Genomic DNA, 15,905 nt, shown 5'->3' with positions numbered 1-15,905 from the left:
CGCGCACCCCGGCACAGCGTGCGCGCGCACACCCCCCCGCACATGAGCGGAGCTGCAGCCCAGAAGTCACACACACCCCTTTACACACACACGCACACACGGGGAGCAGCAACCCAGAAGTCACACCCACCCACATGCATGAGTCTTTCCACACACATCCACGCTCTTTATGCACACACAACATGGAGACTGAGTCTCTGCACGCACACTGAGTCTTTCCATGTGCACACACACTGAGTTCATACACACACAGCTCACATGCGGAGCAGCAGTCCAGAATTCTCTCACACTCACAGACACGCACATGCACACAAACAGTGCATGCATACACACACACACACACTCCATACACAAATGCCCCCCCCCACATCTCACAAGAGAGGAGCAGCAGCCCATAATTCTCACACGCACGCAAGCACACACACTCTTCACATGCGGAGTAGTAGCCCAGAAGTCTCTCACATGCATATGTGCATACACACGCACATACATACAGTCCATACACAAATACCCTCTCCACACACGCACAGAGCTGACATGAGAAGACCAGCAGCCCAGACTTCATACGCACACACACTTGCACACGTGGACTTCACCTACGGAGCAGCAGCCCAGAAGTCTCTCACATGCGCATACACAGAGATGCAAACACACAGGGTCTATACACTAATACCCACCAACACACACACACACACACACACACACACACACACACACACCTCACATGAGAGGAGCAGCAGCCCAGAATTCACATACGCACCCTCAAATACATACGTGCACACACGGACCCTCACCCAGAGGCGCCTTTCACTCTCTCATGTATGCACAAGTCCAAATTCTCACAGCAGCATGTGCACACGTACATGCCCGGAGGTCACATGCATCCCTGAGTGTGTACACAGTTGTCCAGACCTCACAAGCAGCCCCGCAGAGGCCACAGCACACGCTGCAGGAACTCGCAGCTCACAGACAGGGAGACGCACCCAGCTCATAGCCTCACCTGGACCCCAGCTGTGGACCCCAACCAGCATGCGACCCATGTTGCTTGCTTTGTCCATGGTGCCATCACCCAGTGTGCTCTCAGAAAACCACAAAACCAGAGAAATCCTGCAGGAAGTCTTGCATAGCACCTCAGGCCCGCAGCATCTTGGCATTAGAGAGCATACAGTGGGACAGATACAAATGCTGCAGTGCACACCACAAGCAAATACACTATATTCCCACCCTAGAAACAGCAAAAGACACCATGGCTCAGCTCCCCGCGGCTGTCTGATAACTTCCTTACCCTGGGGGCAAAGAAGTCAGTTGTTGGTGCTTCAAGAACTTAAAACCATATTTAAGCAGGTAAATAAGGATGGTGCATAGCACCACCACCCCAAATGTCAGGCCATCCTTTTTAAACCCAAGGGGAAGTATTCCTGCCTGGAAAGCTTAGGCAAAATGATTTACCCCAATATACTGTTTTTGGTGGTGACACCAAGGCATAAGAGATGATGATCCTCACTGATACATCTTCAAAGCACTTCAGAGATGCATATTATCAAAACAAGCCTATGGCATGGTAACAAGCCCATGAACCCCTTCTCCAGCCAAGAGAAACTAAGACAGAGCAGACGGACAGAACGTGTCCAAAATCTCAGAGGAACCAGAGACCAATTCAGGAGCTTGCGACTGTCAGGCTGCCTTTGATCACTCGACTACGCTTTTTTTACCCCAGATAGCAGAGATCCTGGCTCCATTTAACTTCCTTCTTAAGAGGGAGAAACAGAACATCATTTGATTTAGGCACCGTCACAGAGGGTGGAAGCAATTAAACACCAAAGAGGCATGTGTGAGTCCGTATGGGTTTGTGGGTGTGTATCTGTGCCTGTGGGAGGCACATTCACACACTGTATTGTTGCCTCCAGTACATCCTGTAAACATGTTAAATGCTCTAGAAATTCAGGTTTCCTCAACGTTTGCAAAAAATGGGTCAGGCCTCATTCTCACAAAAACCAAACCCCTTTGTGCAGAAGACAGCCCTTGCGTTAATGATAATCTGCTTTAAGTAGTATGAAAGGTGTGGCTGCAGCAGCAGTATGGTCACGCTGTGCATATGTGTGGGCAGAAATGAGTGAGGAGGAAGTGGAGATGGGGGAGTCTTCCAGACAATTGTCGGCTGGAAGCCAGAGAAGCAGTTTGAGCGAGGGAGCCCTCGCTGGCCCTGGATTTTTGCAAGGATGGTTTCAAGCAGCTCCTGGTTTTGAGACACGAGATCCCTTGCAGTTAACTTGAGAGTGGCTTCCCATTTCAGGTATTTAGCAAGGAAGGGGGTCTGCTTTTATAATGACTGATTATTAGTCATATTACAGTAGTGCCTGGAAATCCTAGTCCTGGTCAGGCCTGCCAGCGTTAAACGAACCAGACTTCCTTGTGTTAGCTTCAGAATCTGTAGATTTGTGTTTAATGGCCAAAACCGACCTGAAACTTTTTAAACAGCTAAATCAAAACCTCAGAGAAGGGAAGACCTGGTGGTCTGAGACTGGGTAGATCTTAAGCCCCAGCTTTGCCACAGGTGCTGTGGGTGACCCTAGATCAGCACTATCTTGCTGTGTGCTGGTGCTACCTTGGGAAAACAGGAAGTTGTCCTTTGTTCACTTTGCAAACTCTTCAGGGCAGGCCCTGGTGATTACTAGTCATGTCAATAGTGCCTCAAGAACAATATGGCCCCAATCTCAGGTGGAACATCAAGGCAACTCCCTAATACAAATAATTAGTAAGGACCTGATGCAGGCATGGTTGAAGTAAATGCAAAGATTCCCATTGACACGACTGGGATTTGGAGTGGGCTCTAAGGAAGAGGTTTCATGAAGAATACTTGTACCCCAGCACTGGGACTCCCCAGTGCTAAAGGTAGGAGCAAATTCCTACATTTCCATTAAAGCAGCTCCTCATTTGTTGACGCTCTTGGCTGTTAATCTGTTGTTATGCCTTGTTACTCCCTAAATTACTGTGGTTGAGATCCAGTGGCTGCTCAACTCTATGATGTCAATGGGGAAGAGCTGGCTCTGTTAATTAAGCAGTAAGAAGCATGCCTGGGTCCTTCCAAGCCATTGCAAGTCTCAGTTCAGGAAATTAAGAGTTCATACTCATTAGCTCAGCAATGATTGTGCACAATGGAGATGGCTCCTTGAGTCATAACATGACTTCTAAAACACCCCACTGCACAAACCTGCTGTGTCAGAGTGTGCAGTGAGTCCCCAGCGCTCTGGAAATGGACTCATTTGTTGGCATTCAGTCCCTCTCATTTGTTGAGTTTTCAGGCCCATAATAAAATTTCAGACTATTGGGATTCAGCAGCTTCTTTCTTAGCAACTGTTTTTTCTCCTTCTTTTTTTAACGAGCTGAGTCTCTCTGGAATGAATGTGCAAAGAATTTGTATGATGCAGAGGAATGGAGCAGTGCCCAGAAACTTGATTTACCTTCTACAAGAGTCAGTGGGTTTTTTTGCAAGGCGTCTGTGATTACTGGGTGGAGTTTATAGTAGGTCAGCTTGGATGAGCCCCACAGATGTTTTGAAACCAGGGTGGAGTGGCTCAGCTCATAGAGCATTGTGATGAATAGTGGGGGGAGGAGGAAAGAAGGAAAAGTTAATGTGGATAAAATAGCAGCTCATCCCATTCGTTTTCCTCCATTTTAGAAGCAAATGCTAGCATATTTGATAAAACAAAAAAACCAACAAAAAATGGAGGAAGGTGGGGAAGCATCTCAACGAAGAAGACAAAGCAGCAAAATGGGGAAAGTGGAAAGGAGCAGAAATGGAGTGCGAGAGAAAGGAAGAACTGCATTCTTAGCAGCCAAGAGCTGCATGACTGGCAAACTCTGTTTGCTGAGATGCTGTATAGCCCATGCCTGGAGAACTACTGGCTCTATGAAGCACTTTTGTGATGTAGTCCTGGGTCCGTAAAGATCTCACTTGAGCTAGTGAATGGACTGGCTGTAAAGGGGAGTAGTGTTCAAGGCATAGTGGTCCTGATTCTGGACCCAGAGGCTTACAAGGGAGCTCACTGTTAGCATGAATTCAGTGTAAATGGACTGCCCCCTGCCCCTTCTGCACCACAGCACAGACCTCAGCCCGTGGATTTAAAGGAATAGCTCCATTTGCTGGTAGCAGGAGCAGGCTATTGTCTACTAGTGCTTCAGCCCCCCTGGGGTTACACGAAGAGTCCCACTTCCAGGCTGTGTTTATTTCTGCTGTGGAGCCTTTAGAAAGGCAAGGAAATAACCTCATAGGAGATAGCAGAACATCAGATAATGAAATGAGAGTCTGAGCTGCAGGATGACTTTGGCAGGTCCCCTTATGCTAATCAGCTCTCTGCTCTTTCTCATCCCATCATCCCAATAATAGTTCAAATGTAGCTCCTTGCTCCTGGTTCAGATCCTGAGACATAATCCTCACAGCAGCCCCTTTGAACCATGACCCAGGAAACAACCGCATGCTAATGAAACCAAAGCCAGCAGGAAAGGGGGTCCTCACCATGCACGGCATCCCTCAGCCTCTCCGGAGGAGGCAGGGCTCTGAACACAGAAGTCCAACCAGCCACAACAGAGCCACTGATCTGCAAACACTGCAAATCCTTCCCAGTGGAGCATGAGCATGGCCTGCATCCCACCACTCCCGCAGTAAGGAGGGTTCCCCAGCTACTGGCCTCTGTCACAGGGAGATTGGCAGTGAGGGAGCTGGGCTGTGGAGCTGACAGGTAGGGGATATGTGCTCCTTCCCAGTACAGCCTGCCAGGGCCCTCATCTGCCCCTTCAAATCCAGTCGAGGGGAGTGAGAGCCAGGCCTTAACGAGCCATCAGTAGTGACTTCACACCATGCCAGGGAAGCAGTCCAGGAGGCAAGGAGAGAACCCGTGACTGGCACCGCTGCTCTGGGGGAGCCCTGGATAAAGAACATTATTCAGTGCCACCTCTCACTCCCTTCCTCTCTCCCTCCCTCCCTGGCACTTGAAGCTGTGTGATAAACCCTGTGTCAGGACACAGCTAATTACTCCCTCTGCACAGCTTGGCTCCTTTCTGCTCAAATGGGGCGAGGAGATATTTTCAAGAGAGGATTCTGGGGGAGGGCATGTCTCCTCCTGCTATCCTTAGCCCTTTTATAACATCTCTTGTCCAAGGCTTTCAGGGCTGTACACTGATGTGTATGAACTCAAGGTCACAGCCTCTGAATTATGATGATTATTCCTGTTTCACACTTGGGGAAACTGAGGCAGAAATGGGAGGTGACTTGGCTCCTTCCAGCAAGCAAACCCTGGCTAGACCCGGTCACCATTGTATGTGCTGAGCTCCCCCCACCCACCCCGATACACTGGTGGGCGCAGCTGGGAGGCAAAACTGTGGGAGCCAGGCTAAGGCACCCACTCTGAGCATGTATGTGCCTCATTGCATCAGACCTTTTCCAGCCCTGAGATGTGACTGCAGATGGCAGCATTCAAATCCAATCCAATGCCAGCTCTAGCAGGGCAGCGGTTATGGTTGCTGGCTCTCATTAACAAGAAAAGCCCAGCACCTATTTGTCAAGTTGCACCTTAACTGGGAGTCACACAAACACACTCACCCTGGTGTCATGCCTGCGTAAGGGCTCCGTGATCCAGTAGGGATCTGTTCTCTAGGGCGCCATCCCTTCTTGCCCTCCTGTTGGCTTCCTGCTCCCTTCTGGCATCTGTCTTCGAGAGAAACGTACCTGCCTTCTTTTACAACACTGTTTTCTCAGCATGCTTCTCCAGGGGCTCCTCACAAAGCCAAGCAACTGCAACCTTAATACGGCTATTTTACAACCCGGCACTGCCTGTCCTACTCAGCAAGTCTTCTTAATGCTTCTCATTGTTCCAGTCCTTGCTGTAGAGATTGCTCTTCATGTGGCGGGGCAGACATGGTTATAGTAGGCTCTAAATATCTGTCATTGAAACCAGTAGATTAGACACTTGGGGGTCACCCCAACCCAATCAAGTCTGTGACAGAAAAGACCCTTTATTTCTGTGTTCCTATTTTTGCCTGAGCCAGTCAATCTGGGGGTATTAAAACCCTGGCTTCTGGTGCTATTTCCAGACTGCAGTCTTGCAAGGCCATTGAAATCCAGTTCCCTGGGGCTACAAAATCCAAACCACTTGCATAGGAATATTGCAATGCAAAAGAAGATAACCTCCAGTTGGCTCTTAATTTTTTCCTTTTAGCCTACATACCCCTTATTTGCTTGCAAACACTCAATGTTTGTTGTGCATGTGTACGTACATGCCATGTTTACATGCATAAATACCAGATACACACACATCTTGCATGCCATATTTACTGACAAACACACTGCAGTCATGTGCATTTGCAAAAGCACACTAGTGTTCACAAGATACAAATCATCCATGCACAGCCCCCTACTCTGATATCCAGCCGCATATGCTAATCCATCAGCAATTATGCCATGCAATTCCAGAATGCAAAGATAAGAGCAAAGCAACCAAATTAATACAAAAAAGTGTGGCTTTAGTTCAAAAGATTCTTTCTTTATGCAAAGGCTGCAGTTGGGAATGTGTTTTACCCTCTTCCCAGTGTAAAGGTGGCCAAAGGGACATTGTTGTGTCTATTGCTTTTAGGCCAAGAATTTAGATTTGGGGGAGGGAAAAATGAGTTATTAGATGTCATGAGAAAAAAATAGCTTAAAGGTCTAAAAGAAAAGGGAAGAAAATAGCTGGAGGGTTGCAAGCCTGCTTTAGACATCTCTTTAAAATGCTGTCAAACAACCCGCAGAACCACCATGCTACTGAGAGCCGGAGAGCTCTAAAACTGAGCAGCTTAGTTTCATTGTCCGCACTGAGCCAACTGTAGCAATTAAACAAGTATTACAAATGGTGAGGAGTAAATCACTGAAGATCTAAAGATTTTTATCAATACAGCCAACTGCAGCCTTGGCTATTTATACCACTCAACTCTGTAGCATCTGAAGGCAAAGCTTTTTTCGTCTTCATGTTCTGCAATATTATTAGTGACAGAGGTAAAGAATCTTTATTTAATTGCTGGAGTCTTCAGTTGACAGGGCGTCTTTCAGAAGATTTAAAATCTCTCCCAAAGATAGTGTTTGTTAGCTAGTTTATTTATAAATCTTACATGGTTTAGGAAGTGCTTTATTCCCCCCCTCTTGTCTCTGCTTTTCTACCTCCTGTTCAATATTTCCCTCCCACAAGCTGCACCGGAATCATTTTTTTTTCTTTTCATCATTCACATTCTCCTGTTTAATTTGATCATCTCTTAATCCCGGCTGACAGTCGCTGATTCTCTGTCTGTCAGTCAGACCCAGTGCTGTGAAAAAACATATGCTTCTTGCTGTTGCATTCACCTAAACATCTCATGAGGATTGTAAATAGAGAATCTTTTCTGAGGTCTTGTGGGACCTTTACCCTTATTCCCCATATGGACCAGTCTGCTGGTTGGCCGAGCGGATAAGAGCTGTTGAACCTCCTATAACAAACGTCAGCAGGACTAGTTCTTAATAAGCATAAAGGAGGAAGGAACCTTCACTCCATCAGGCTAGGTTAAAATGCACATTCTTCTAAATCACAAGCAGGCAGCAGCCGTAGCATGATGGGAGATGCAAGGAGCTGGTTTGGCACCGACTGGCCAAGGAGACCACATTCCCCTGTGTCTGATTTGGTGCAGTGGTCAGGTTCCAAACCTCTCACTTCGGATGAATCGAATTTAAAATCCGGCAGGAGTCACCCGTGCAATAAGTCTGACGGTCTCCCTCTAAAAAAAGACTGAAAAGCTCCCATCTCCCTCTAAAGCTGAAAAGCTACCATGTGCTGCAGGCTGTCAGAACTAAGAGGAGAAGCCTCGGACACGAGTGCGGAGGTCCATGTGGTTACGTACCAGGGTGATCGTTCCTAGAAACAAGAGATGAACTTGCAGGGTTATACATGGGGAGGGGACATAAGGCTGGGACAGCGGAGAGGTTGAAAAAGAAGGACTGAGATACCCTGGAAGGGGCTATAAAGGAGTCCGGCTTACATCTGGACTCTGGGATACTGTAGGCAGCACAAGGACCTGATAAAGGAAAAAATGAAAAGAATTCCAAGAAGAACAGCAAAAAATGATTAAGCAGAGTTGTTTACTCCTAAGAAAAGGTGGAAAGAGCTAAATATGCACAGCCTGGCTGAGCAGGGAGCACTGGTCACCAGGCCTATTGGTAACTGCAGCGTGCAAACGTTGAGGAGGGAGACTGCTGGGTGTGGTCCAGGAGATCTCACGAGCCATGATGGGAAGAGAAGTATTTAGGCCTGATCTCGTAAGAAGCCTCCCAGCAGGAGGATCTCTGAGTCCTGCTGGTGCTTCTGTGTGGGGCCAGCTGCCGTGGAGCTCAGGGTAGGCACAGGTTCTGTTAGATCCACAGTAGGATCCAGGGTGGTAGGATCCCTTCGACTGTAAGGGAAGCAGGGGAACCTGACTGCTGTAGAAGTTCAACTGCAGATGGGACAAAGCACTGGAATGACCTCTCTGTGGCTGTTGAGATGTGACGGGAGAGTCTTGTTGGGGCTTCTCCTCTATCCCTAGCTCTTCCGGTTGCATTGCACCATCACACGTGGCGCTGTCATGTGCATTAACATTGATCCTTTTGTACACTGAAAGGCTCTGACCAAGCAGAAGGAGCTTAGGGCTTCTTCAGTGCTTGATTCAATGGTTAGACGGTAAAAGGCAGAATTGCCCTGGTAGCATAGACAGTAACAGCAGCAAATACCCCAGTCTGATGCAGCAGGATTGCGAACAATGAAATCATTACTGTTAATGATTTATGTTAAAATACCACCTCAATGCTGTGAGCAAGATCAAGTCCCTTTGTGCTGGGCACTGTACAAGCATAGACTGAAAGATGTTCTCTCCCCAGTGAGAGCTTAGACAGCAAATGGGCAATGGGTGGGAGGGAAAACAGCTGCACTGAAAGGGGATGTGATCTCCCAAATTGATCAACCACACAAGCAACAAAACAAGGCTGGTCCGCCTGCTCCCAGGCCTGTTCAGTGAACCATGCGGCATTTTATGAGACATATAGATACCAAATGTGCTTGACTATGTTGTTAATAAGGTTAGTTCCTTCTGCCCCTTAAATTAGAAGAGCTGGTGGATCTTCCCTCTCAATACCTCTGATCACAGCTACCCAGCTCCAGGTCTCCCTAGATAGTGCCTGTGAAGCTATGAACTCCACCTAGAAACTGAGGACAATGAGGAAACAATGATTCACATCACGGGTGATATTTTGTCTAAGGAAGAAGCTGAAGCGGGGGTTCTCTACTTCCCCAGTAATAGAAATAAAACCTTGTTCACTTAGGCAGCAGGCGCCTCATGATTTATGGCTGGCTGAAGAGTTTCTTTGGCTAGCCTCACACTAAATATTTGCCTTGATTTACTGGGGTTTTGTCTGTGCTTGGGAAGGATAGAGAGGGGGCTATAAACTGCCCTGGAAGAAGTGTCTGTGTGCACTTGAGGGACTCAGCATCTCAGATATGTGTTGCATCAACCTGAGTAGAAGCCAAAATACATGACTCGCCTGTTTTCTGTAGCTTGGGTCAACTGGTTATAGTCCTCAAGTTCACTGCCAGCAACAAGCTCCTCCTGCTAAAAATTCCCCCAACCTCTGAGGTCCCTGTCTACTTCCAGGCAGCAGAACTGGACCCCGGGCAGAGGATGCATGCAGTGGCCCACCAGATGCAGTGGCCAGTTCACAGACTATGCCTTACTTCCATGGGGAGATACTTTTCTCATTGAAAATGTGCAGTAATGAGTTGCCGGTCTCAGAAATCTATGGTGCCTGCTAGTAGAGGCTGACAGTAGGATGCTACTAGGAGAGGCTGGTGGATTGAAGCATATTTGCGACTTAGCCTTAAGATCCCTGCCCTCCTTTCCTCCCTGCTTCTCCTCCCCTGCATCTGAAGGAGACAGAAGCCGTAGAGTTGTTGGATGGGGGTACGGAGATTCACAGCAAATGCTTCCCCGGTTTGCTCGGCTCCTTACTGCTTTTAGGCACATATTACCTTGAAATCTCAGGAAAGAAAGCCCTGTAGCTCAGGAAAGAAAATTGAATGTGGACCTGATGGATAATAACCATAAACCATGTTGTGGGACTACAGCTAATTACGGTAAGATGAACTGCTTTTGGGTAGAGGGTTCAGCCTCAGGCTAGGATCAGAGCTCAGTTTTATAGCCCACGGCCACTTTGGGTGTGAGGACAGGACAAAAATCAGGAAACAGTTGTAGGGAATTTAAAGAGCCTCTTTAAAATGCAGCCCAGCCACCTTGGGAGCCATCCTTTCCAGACACTGCCTCACTGCAAATGAAACACATTGTTAACCAGGATGTGAAGATGAAATAGGATGCGTTAGAAGCCTTAAAACTTATGATGTGCAGAACACCTCCACCTTGCATTCCTACTTTCTCTCTGGTGGAGAGAGGGGAAGGGAAATGTGAATGAGTGAGTGTATGTACAGAGGCAGAATCTGGTTCTCATTATCTTGCCTAAGTCCTGCTGATAACAATGAGTATCGAGATCCCAGAGGTGCCACCTTTCTTCGCTCATCCTACAGAACGTCTCATAATCATGATGCTGAGTTATGTCAATACATCCTTGGTGACCAGACACTATGTTTCGGGGCCTCGTCCTCTGTCTTATGGTTTTATGCTGCACCCCCCCCATGTCTGTGGTATGTGTACTTCTTCCACATACAAATCCAAAGAAAAGAGACCAATGGACTTACTTGTCTTGCTCATTGCCCTATTTGGGGTAAAATCTCTGCTTGGCGTAATGTTGGGGCTTTGCTAGTTAACTAATGCTGCACTATGAAAGACTAATGATGGCACATGATGAGTAGATGTGTTATCATGATCTGATTTGAAGTCACTACATCAGAAGACCAAGACTGGGACCTTCCTCACCATAACGAGCCTGAAGCATCTCCAAAGAGATGTCAGCTTAAATCAACAAGCCGTTGAGTAGCAGATTCTGTTCTACTCAAACAGCTGTTTCAATACCAGAGCCTGATCTGGATCCAAATTCACCAGCTGCCTTTTATCTGAACTCAAGTGCTGCAGCCAAACACCCTGGAATTTACAGGGGACAAACTTTTTCACCTAGGCCAGTCTGCTGGGAGCTCTACTGCAACCGGCCTGATTAGCCTGGGCTCCAGAGACCCTCAGGTTAGATTTGTCAAGGTACTGACGCACCTTATGATGCTGGTAGACACTACATGGGACTCCTGAGAGCACTCAGTGCCTGGGACTTGCCATGTTTTCTAGCATACAATGCGCCCCAGAATAAAATCGGCACCTTGCTTTTGAAAGGCAGAATGAAATGAGGAAAATCTTTCCTTGTAGTAAGTGAGTAGCAGCAGGTAGGGAGCTGAGCCTGCTCATTGCATCTCATCTAGAAGGAGCAGAACAGATTTTAATTTCACTTCCCGCCTCCCCCACCCCTGCCCAAAGCAGCAGAAACTGTTCTTACCATGTTTCCCCATGCACACTCCGATTTCAAGCAGCGTTTTTGGGGGGAAAGGTGCATGTTGCCTGCAATAAAAATATGGTATTTGGGGCAAGACAGAGGTGCCTCATCTATAGCAAGTGGAGAATGAAAGACAGAACCTCCTGCATGGCGAGGTAGGCTTTTAGCTCACTGGGTATTTTCCAGCTTCCCAATTATCCCCAGCCCAAGCTTTGTCTCGTCTGGGGAGGGAAACCAAAAAGCAGCTGCTGCCAGTGGAAGCTGCAGTGTGCTCGTGACTCAAAGCAGCAGCTGTGCTGGGGACACCAGCAGCAGATGGAGTTGCTCTGGAAATCAGGAGAGGGAGGAACCAAAATGCACAACCCCCTTGAGACCTGCCCTGCCCTGACTTGGCTCTCCGCAGGGCCAGCTGGCCCGCACAGCACATCCTGCTGCTGCGACCGGAGGGCTGCTCATAGTGGAGCTATGCTGCGCTTTGAAAAGGCCTCACTGCACATGTGAAACGGGGTACAGGCTGGGCATTGCCAGGAGGTGGCATCTTCCTAATGGGTGCTTGTGCTGTGACTGGGGGTTGTATTCGTCTCGTAGTGCACACCGCTGCTCCCCGTATCGAACAACACCACTGCTGCACAGCTGGGACTTGAGGAGTGGGAAGCTCAGGCACCAGGACACTTCCAGCCTTCTCTCCAGCCTCATAGCATCCTGCTGCCTCCCTGACAACGGTCCCCAGGGGTTCAGCTGCTGCTTCTTAGGATCTTGCAATATATACTCCTTCCTCCTGCTGCCCCCAGTCAGATGCTGTCTGGCATAGGCAGGCCTGGGTTGGCACATCTTACCAACTCTGCAGCATGGAGGCACCTTGGAGAAGATAGATAGCCCTCTGGTCACTTCTAGTGTTGCTGTCTTCTCCTCAAGGAAAGCAGGGCAGATCCTGCTCCATCCTCCATGTCTCTCACAGGCCAGCCACATACGGTGTTGCCTTTTATTTCCCCTCAGGCATCTGCTGTAGCCTGCAGTGGTAGCCAGTATGATGATGGGGTGTGAGGTGTGTTGGCTGCCACTGCTCTGTAGTCTCAACGATGGCAGTTAAGACCCCTACAAATGCTGGCCTGGAGATCCCCAGAGCCACAGTTAACCAACAGCCGAGGAGCACCATGGACACAGCTCTTGCTCACTCCATCTGCAGTAGCTTTGCCTAGGTACAAATAGAGATGGGTGGGAACTGTAGATCTGGGGTTTGCTTGCAAAACCCCAAAGCCCTTAATATCTGAGGCAGGAGGGTAATTTCCCATCAGGGGTCAGTCTCCTTTCATCACCCCGCTAAGACCCTGCTGGCTTCAGAGGCAGGTCTGATATTTCTGGCACCCCCGTATGAACTTTGTCTCTCTGCCTGCATAGCCCAGAAGAAACCAGGTGCTAAAACCTAATGGCAGAAGTCAAGAAAGCCAACGAGCTCCATAAAAGGGCTCTCTGTAGCCTTTTTCCTGCCAGGAGATCCTAACAGTCCTCCAAGGATAGTATTTTATTTTTAATCGCCCCAGCCAAGCCATACTTCCTTCCTTCAGAAGAAGTGGGCTCCCTCCGTCTCCACCACACAGGAGCAGCAACGAGGGCTGCGAAGCCGACGTTCCCTCCCGGTGCACATTACATTTTATGTCCATCATTCGTTGCATAAACACATCACCAGCCCCAGAATAAATTCCATGCGGTAATCAGTAGCTCTTGGCAGCCCTGATGGAGTGCGTGTACGTGTGCGTGTCTGTCGAGAGTAATAATAATAACACTGAGTGCCTTCTATGTTCAAAGCACTTTGCAAACATTAATTAATCCTCACAACACCCCCGTGAGCTTGGTAACGTTCTAATTTTTAGAGATGAGGAAATGGCAAGAGAGGTTCATTAGTAATTTACTCAAGTCCACGCAATGAATCAAGGGCAGCAGTGAGATGAAAAAACCCTACATCGCCCCGCTCCCCTACCTATCCTCTAACTCAGTGGTTCTCACCCTCTTTAGCCTCTTCAACGGGCCCAAGGCACCCCTGGATAGGTTCAAGGCACCCTTTGGAAAATACCGGCTCTTCATTTGCACTAGCTTTTTGATTGCAGAAAAATAATAAAACAGTTCTTGTGTTGCAAAGAGCTTGGACCACAGCAGATCTGCATGCCTTTGACACTATGGATGCCTATTTGAAATCTGCCTAAGAATACTAACACTGCGTGGCATCTCTCAGCACCCTAGAAAGGATCTCAAAGGCACCCCCGGGTGTCATAGCACCACGGTTGAGAATCACCGCTGTAGCTGTTAGGAAACAGCTCTGGTCATGGTAGCACCTTTATCTCTCCTATTAACACTCCATTTAGGTTTTATGTACCAAACTCAGAGGAAGCACAGACCCCATGCACAGAAATACTGTGGCATGAAAGACTGTGCAGTGAACCTCTCAGGCCTGCATAACTGAGGGGTTTATGGATTAATAGTATTTTGGGCTGCAGAATATGTAGGTTGGGACCATGACGCCTTTGTTTCTTGTAGACCCATGTGGATGTTTCTGAGAATTTTCTGGGGGTTGAATCCTTATTTCTGGATTGAGTGAAGACCCAAACACTAGCAGTGAAGGGAGCTCACTCTCAGAACAGCTCCCCAAGAGGCATGGCAGATTTGCCATCGTTTATTGCTTTTTAAATCAAGACTGGACACCTTTCCAAAAGACAGCACACATTTCTGTGCTCAAGAGAGGTGTCACTGGGTGAAATCCTATGTCCAGGGTTATGCAGGCAATGACCACAAGAGTCTGTTCTTAAAATCTGTTGGAGGAAACGTTCTTCCATGTCTTCCTGGACTGGCTCCAGCTCTGACCACTCTTTGCTGCCCTCGGTGTCGTCTTTGGTGCTCTGGGCTTGGTGTTTTGTGAGACAGCATGCATTTTCTCTGTCCTGTACCAAGCAGCTGAGGGGAGCGTGATCTGCCTGGCCAGTTTTGCATTGAGCCAGGCCAAGATGGCAACCCTAATGAGCTACAGACACTGGCTCATAGGGTGTGGATCTGATGACACCCTCCAACTTTTTCAGCTCCTGGTCAAGGCACATCTCCTTTGGACAGACTATCCTGGGAGTCAGGAGATCCACCATTCAACAGAAGGTGGACCAGTTTATGTCAGGCTGGGCCCCAGAGGGAGCACTCTGCATGGTGGAAAATGGACGGCTAGACCCAAATGCATGTCCATGTAAAGGGTGACAAGGAAGGAGGAGGGCGTTTCAGTCTCTAGGGAGAACGTGGCATTTGTTACTGATGAATGCTTTCATGCCCAGCCCCTTTGCTGGGGGAGAGAGATGGCTCTGCAGTTTGGCACATTCACCATTTTTAACAGGTTTATAATAAAGGTTTTAAATGCCAGAAAAGTCTCTGTCAGTCTGTCTGTCTGCACTTTCACTTTTTGTTCGGCCTGTCTGTATGATAAAGGCTTAAGAAGTCTCCTGCCGTCATGTCTAGGAATCCCCAGAATTCCTGACACCAAACCAAGTGGGACTTGCTTCGCCTTTAGAAAAAGACCTGTGAAGACTGCGATCTTTTACTGTCTTCACCTCAACAAAGCGTTTTCCTTCCTCTTTCAGTTACACAGACTCATAACACTGAATATACCCAGTTGACCCGCTGGGGCCCTCCCTTAGCAGCCCGACTGCAACAGAGTCAGCAGTCCCTTCCAAAAATGTTGAGCTCACAAGACTGCAGTGCATTAAGTAGCAGAGTCTTGGACCTAGGAAGACCCATAGGGTTCCTCTGTGCCCAGCAGCCTCAGTTAAAAAATCCCCTTCCCCTTCCTAACGTCTAAGTCTTGCCTCTTGAGTGGTACGAAGGACTCTGCTCCCAGAGAGGCAGGTCTCGGGGGTCTGCCCATCTCTCTGGTATCCAAGCTCACTATTTCACCACTTGCTAGCACGGCAGCACCCACAGAAATAGAAGGAATTATCACTGGCCCTTTAATTATTCATCTCTCCTTCACATAATGTAAGACTATTTCCAGCCCAGATCCCCGCTCTGTGCTGTGCATGTCAGTCAAAGCCGGAGCGCCTCTGCCCAGCTCATATAATTAATTAATCAGCCCCTGGAGCCTGGTGAGTCCTGATCTGAGCCTGCAGCAAGGCTGCGCATGTCAGAGGGATATTTACTGCTTTCCCAGGCAGTTCCATGGTTAACTGGCTCCTTTGCTGTTTTTTTAACATAGTGACCTACTGGATAGTCTGCCTCGAAATGAAAGAGTTGCAAAGTAACCAGTTCTCCATCCCTTGGAGCTTCTTTAGCCCTGGCTTTTGTGGATGTCTCCATGGCTTTGGGGTCTTGCTTAGACATTAGGCAAGGTGGGCCATTCAGGGGTCTTGATGTAGAGTGGGAG

This window comes from Gavialis gangeticus, unplaced genomic scaffold (assembly GCF_001723915.1).
Source record: "Gavialis gangeticus isolate Ggan-Ray unplaced genomic scaffold, GavGan_comp1, whole genome shotgun sequence".
Taxonomy (NCBI): Eukaryota; Metazoa; Chordata; order Crocodylia; family Gavialidae; genus Gavialis; species Gavialis gangeticus.
This window is presented reverse-complemented; position numbering follows the sequence as displayed.